Here is a 7225-nt window from a genome sequence, read left to right on the forward strand (position 1 = left end):
CACATCAACAAAAGAATCTATACCTTGAGGATAAGCAAGGTAATAGGGAATAGCTTGCTTGATCATTAAACATAAAGCAGAATTCATGTTTTTCAACTCTTTCATTCTCAATGCCTCGGGATGCTTTCTTAAGGCTTGAAATCTCTCTCCGTGGGATTTATAGTCACTCATCAGATGTAAATGCAAACAGGCTGAAGAGAGAGTGAGTGTTAGGGAGTATCCGTGCGGGGTTTGAAAGTATTTGCACAAGTCTAAAAAGTATCAGCTGCCTGACAGATGAAAAATTTGCAGCCAAAACTTGGGGGGAGTCAAATTGCTGCCAATTAATTTTGTCAAGAGACAGGCTGTTCTCTCTCCCTTGAACAATCTTATGCAATCCATACAGTGACACACAGTCTCAGGATCTAAAGTTCAATTGTGGGATGAATTCAAAAGGGAAATTATGGGGGAAAAGAGTGACACTAATATGGTATCCCAACCATCAAAGCATGCATAGTGTGTGTGTGTGTGTGTGTGTGTTAGGGCCATGATGGCGAGCCCTCACCCCAGTTCAGCTTCACTGCGCATGCGCACATGCCTCCCACCAGACAGCTGGTCATCGGGTCTCTGCTCTGCATGCATGGGAAGACAAAGTGCATGTAGGGGCCCATGTGTGCATACACAGTGGGCAGGGCACATGCACAGGGTGCATGCATGGGGGCATGGTACATGGGTGGGGGCTGCACATGTATTGCATTTGGGGGGCTCGGGGGGGGCACAGGCGTGCTCATGGCATGTTTGCATGCACTTTGGGCATTCTGTCCAGAAAAGGTTAGTCATTCCTGAGCTAGGGAATAGGATGGATTAACAAAAGGAAATCTGAATTTCTTCTCAGGTGCAGAGAATGTTCTCACAAAAGGTAAACTCACCTTGAACAACAAGAGGCTAAGGTATAGCCATATGGAGGAAGTGTAAATTATAACAACTTTGTGTTTAATAGGAACATCTACCTGATCTGACTTTGATTGTCCATTATGTGATATACAGTATTTGGCTAAGTAATTCTTCTGTCACGAAGTGATTGACTTTGCTTTGTCTTGTATTCTTGTCACAATCAGCATGTGTCAAATAGTTTTCCTTTGATTTCAACCAGTCATAAAAAGATGGGAATTGATTTGCCATCTAATCCAGCTGTGTTTGGAACTTTTTATGACTACATTCCTTGGCAAAAAGAAAAGATAAAAGGGCATAATTCCAGAGACTCTAATAGGATGTGTAATAGATTTAATCAAAATCAATCCAGGTGGTTTAAGCAAGCTAGCTAGCTTTGCTGCCGTAAAGGAAGAACTATTGCAGAATTTGCTGAAGATCTATACGCAACGCACAGCCAGCAATTGTTGGTTGAAATATTGTGTATTTATTTCCATGAGATTAAATTATACAGAATCAAGGTCACGTATAAGAGTGTTCATATCATTTGCAGTTCACAAGAGATTTTTTTTTTATTTGAGCAAATCCACTGATTTAGCTGTGATTTGCACAGGATAAAATATTCAAGTGAATTCATGTGAAATGATTCTGAAAAATGCATAACATTAAGCAGATACCCTTGGATTTTTAAGAAAAGCTCTGCGGTTAAAAGTTTTTTCTTAATAAGAATCTTCCTTTTTTAAAAAATATATATTTACAAACATGTAAAATACACACACACAAAACTTAGACATACACCACATTTAGACAATACAATGCGAACAGGAGCTTCCTGTTCTTTCTAATAGCAATTGCCAATTGATATCGTTCACCTTATATTGTTTCCCCTTCTATTATATTTCATTTGCATTTCACCATTCTTAACCCTCTTATCTTACTCCTCTGTCTGCTATATTGGCTGATTACCTCTAGTAAATTTAAATCACTTGGATATGTGTGTGTGTGTGAGTGTGTGTGTGTGTGTGTGTGTGTCTTCCTTCATTGATCCTTGTTTCTTTCCTCCATCCACCTATACCATTTATCCCATATCTGGTAGTATTCTGTTTCTTCTTTCCCTAGATTTCTTTAGTTAGTTTGTCCATTTCAGCACAGTCCATAACCTTTCTTAATATTTCATCTTCGCTTGGAATTAATTTGTTTTTCCATTTCTGGGCAAAGGCAATCCTCACCGCTGTAATTATATGTAATATTAAATACTGAATTTCTTTTTTATATTTCACAGTCATTATTCCTGATTAAAAAAAACCTTCAGGTTTCCATTCTATTTTCACACTTGTTATTACCTCTAGCCACTTTTTGATCCTTTTCCAAAAATTTTTAGCCTCCTCACAGGTCCACCATAAGTGGTAGTATGTTGAAGAATCTTCCTTTTTACAATCTATTTTTGGTTTTGATCACCTTGTTATCCTGGGACAAAAACAGAACATTCTCATTTCGATAGCTGAGCATTTGGGAAGGCAAAGCTATTGAAAATGACATCTTACCATTTATTTGATTTTCTGGCTCAACTGGGATCTCTGTAGAAGAATACCCTAATGTGAAACATCTTCTGAATAACACAAGCACAATGTCATATTCGTTTGCTTTATCCATATAGTCTAAGCAAGGTTATCTGTGATAGCAAATATATAAGCCTTAGGATGTATAAATCAAGGATGAATTCCAGCAGGCACTACTGCCAGTTCCCTTGTGTGCGTGCTGCGCACACATGCACAGTGCAATTAAAATTGTTCTGTGCATGCGCAGAACTAAAAAACAAGATGGCGACACCTATGGCGCCACACGGAGAACCAATTTGGGGATGAGGCAGGCTTGGGTCACTGCTGGTTCCAGCTGAAGCGGTCCGAACTGGTAGAAACTCTCCACTGGTATAAATATATTCAGCCTGTTTGCGTGAGGGTGTTTGGTAGCTCATGAATTGAAATACTTTCAAATGGTTAAAGGCCATTTGCTTTCTTGTTACTAGAGTACTGATTATTCGTTCAGTACAGTATTTATTTGCTTTTCTTATATAAGGTTTATAACATACTTTTAGAAGTAAGAAAGTTACAACCTAGCAGACAAACACAAAGATTGACCACTGGGATGTTGAAAATTTCACAAAAGAAAAACCACAGGAGGGAGCCAAATACCAGATAGTTGTATTTCTTGTTCAGGACAAAACAACGAATTTGCATCTCTCCAATCAACACCTTCTAGCATGTTTTGGAACAGAGATCTTGTGCATATAATTAACCTTGCAGTGGAGTCTCTACCACCTATTCACAAAGATTTTGGCAAGGATACATACAAAATCAAGGTGGATATCACAGGCCTCCTAACATTTTGATTGTCCTTAAGCTGCAACGATCCTAACATTTCCAGATCACTGCTGTTTTCTAGTGGTTATCTGATATTTTTGCATTTCAGCTATGATAGGTAATGAATATGATTTTTCCTTATATTTATAATAGGGGACCATTACCAGTAGTAAATCTTTTTCTGCTTCCCAATCTTATTAAATCTACAACATTGGGCTTCTTAGGATTGTTCCATTTGTAAACACTAAGCTCTGTGAGATATTTAAGAAATGACACTTAAAAAGTCTCCACATCCTTGCATCAGACAAGATTGTCTTGTGGATTGTTTCCTGGCTACACTGAATGTAAAGGACTTCACTTTGTGATTAGCTAAAACTGGATGATCAGAAGCTGAATAAGCTGCAGTTCAATGTTAACTATACAAAAAGTCATAGCCTAGAATCCTATAAGCTTAGCTTAGAGAAAAATCCATATATGCAGTTCTTCTATTATCCACAGGTGGATATTTTAATATTAAAATGAGCACTCTCCCTGCAGGTGACTGAATTCAGTGACAATGAATGTACAATCCTGTACATTCTGATCTATGAGAAAGCCTCACTGAATTCACTGGGATTTATCTTAGAGTAGATATTTAAGAACTGCACCATTTAATGTTTGACTAGGAACAGGTTTATAATGGCAAGAATCACTAATTTTGGCTTTTAGAAAACAGAAAATAGGAAAAATTTGCAGAGACGGGAGTCTGCTCTTAATTGCTAATGTCAGCTTCCACCTTACGCTTGCTTGTGCTTTGCTGCTATGTGGTGACAAAATGCCATGAACTGTGAGGAGGGGGAATGAAGAGGGGAATGCTTGGGAAACTGGAAGTAAGTGCAGTACTTCCTCGAGATGATGCCTCAAGATCACTCAACTGGAAGGAGTGAGTCGCATACCAAACGACACTTGGACTGAACGTTATGAAAACACCTTGATCAGTTACAATGTGGTGGGCAATGAGAGATAGTTAAGGGAGAGAAATATAGAAGTTAAGAATTTGGCACGCGATTCTCAGTTCTGGCTATGCAATACACTTGATTTTTAATAAAACTATACCTTTCTCAGCAAATGGAGCCAAAGATCATTTCTATTTAGAAGTTTAAGTTGTGGCAGGTCCGACAGCAAATGAAGCCACCCTAATATCTCTTGTTAATTCTTACAGTATGAACTAGACTAGAGCCTTGGAAGGATCTAGTCCTAGATCTTGGTGGTGGTTTAGAATGATGAAGTGACACCAGGCAACAATATGACAATTGGTGACTAGCATCTTTGGCCATTTCCCTCATTGTCCCAAAGGTGTTTTTCCTCCCCCAAAGGCAACTGGAACTTCTTGTTTTCTTTTTTGAAAATGTTTTGCTTCTCATTCAAGAAGGTTCTTCAGAAGAGTTTTTGATTGAGACGTGAACATTTTTGAAAGAAAAAAATGAAGAAAATCCAGTTGCCTTTGGGAAAAAAGCATCTTTGGGACAACCATGACCTGGATGATTGAGAATCTCCATAGACATTTCTCTCATTGTTCTTTTATATAGGTAATGAAATAATAGTGGGTCAACAACATGGATTAGGCTTATAGATGTACAGTATATGATTTTGCGAATGGTGCTCCCATCAGAGGTGGTATTCAGCAGGTTCTGACCAGTTCTGGGAGCGGAAATTTTTAGTAGTTCAGACAACCAGTAAATACCACCTCTGACTGGTTCTGCCCCCATCTATTCTCTGCCTCCCGAGTCCCAGCTGATTGGGAGGGAATGAAGATTTTGCAGTAACCTTGCCCTGCCATGCCCACCACGCCATGCTACGCCCAAGGCACGGCCACAGAACCGGTAGTAAAAAAAATTTAATCCCACGACTAGCTCCCATCTACTGTAAATACTCATCTCAGGAATACGCGATCCTTCAGTGGATATTTGTTAAAAAATATCCTGAATCAAATATCTATGGAGATTTTCAATAATCCAGGTCATGATTATGAAGCTTCCAAAACTGAAGAGGCTTCTTTGATGAGAAATAAAACATCTTCAAGAAAAAAATAAAGTCCAATTGCCTCTTGAAAAAGCACCTTTGGTCTGAATCAAATGCATCTCTTTCAGCAGATTTTCTAAAGAGCTGTGGTTGGCATCCTATTTTTTTTCCTAGTTCAGAATGCAATAGCTTTTGGTTCTCGCTTCTTTTAGATAATTTAGTAATATAATCTAAGCAGTGATTTTAACTGGTAGCAAACAGCCCAATATGGACAAAATTTTGTTTGGTCAGCTGGCTCCTTCCCAGTTTTGAAAAAAAAACATAGCTAACTAAGATAGGAAAGTGCCTGTGTGACGCAAGTAAAGATTCACACAGATTGACTGAAAAAGGATGAGAAGAGTATCTTGTCCTTTTAAAAGTACTTTTCTCTAATGATAATGCAATTTTGGCTAACAGAAGGAGTAAAACCTTCACACTGAATTAAATTAACTTTTACAAACAGCTGAATAGTCTGCTGTTCCCCTTGTTTAGAGGGTGTGAACACCTACAACTACTCTAAACTTAGGCATGTTTCAGACAGACATCACTGGTGACTGTTTCCAATAAGGGCATCTGAGAATTGTTCAGAAAGGATGGATTTCACATTGAATGATGTTCCATCCTCCATTCAGGCATATTTGTATAGAAAGGAGACATTCCAATTCACCTTGGAAGGAACTTCATTTTTTTTTCCATGGGCAGCTCAATAAGTGGGGGGTGGGGAGTGAAGGCGGAGAAGCCTAGAAGCAGTTATTAGTGTTGTCAGTGCTATAGCCACAAATAAAGTAGCCTATTGCTCCTCCAGCTAAATGAGAACTGCTGAACAAGTGAGCATCTGGGACAATGGTGAAATTCATTTTTTTTACTACTGGTTCTGTAGGCGTGGCTTGGTTGGCGTGGCAGGGGAAGGATACTGCAAAATCCCCATTCCCTCCCTATTCCTGGGGGAAGGAAATTGCAAAATCTCCATCCCCACCACACTCTAGGGACAGCCAGAGATGGTATTTGCCGGTTCTCTGAACTACTCAAAAATCCGCTACCAGTTCTCCAGAACCTGTCAGAACCTGCTGAATTTTACCCCTGATCTGCGACCAATTTCAAAATAGGTAGAACCTGTCAGAACCTGCTGAATTTTACCCCTGATCTGCGACCAATTTCAAAATAGGTAGAATCAGTAAATATTAGACAGCAAGTCATTCTTCAGTTGCTTGGTTGAAGGTTCTTCTTTTATGCATAGATAGTGTTCCAGAGAGTCAGCAGCTCTTCATGCAAGGATGTGTCTAAAGCCAAGAAAATTTCTGATCAAATCTTCTTTGGAATGGAGAGCCAGATTGATATTTGGGGAATGCAGCAGCATCTACCTAGATGCATTTGTTAAGGGGGACCGTAATAAATACCCCCTCAAATAGCACTTTCCCAATGCATAGGTGTGTCAGCATTCCAAGTACCCATCTGCCAAAAGCAGAACTCTGAGGCAGGCAGATTCCTCAAATACCATGTTTATTGGATACATGATATCGGCACAGCTACTGAAAACCAACTCTAAAAGTTCCTATGTTTTAACCTAGTTAAAAGAGCAAATATTTCACTTCCCAGATGTCACCAGTCACATTGTAAGTAGCCGGCAGGCTGCTTGGTTACTCCTCTCTTCCTTCAATGGCCACCTGTTAGGATGACCTTGGTTCCCACAAGAAAACTTTTTGCTTTGACTGTTAACTAGGTTTTCTACTCCTCCCTTCCCCCTATCAGAGTTCATGGCAACTATGAGGCAGCAAAAGATGGTTTAAGCCAGGTTCACTTCAGAGTTGACAATGTGTATACATGCACACACAGAGACATATGTAACTCTTAATCAAATGCCATTAAAATTCCATAATTTGTCCAAAATTTGAGTTCATGGGATCTTGAGAGAAACT

Source organism: Thamnophis elegans, chromosome 1, assembly GCF_009769535.1.
Source record: "Thamnophis elegans isolate rThaEle1 chromosome 1, rThaEle1.pri, whole genome shotgun sequence".
Classification (NCBI taxonomy): Eukaryota; Metazoa; Chordata; class Lepidosauria; order Squamata; family Colubridae; genus Thamnophis; species Thamnophis elegans.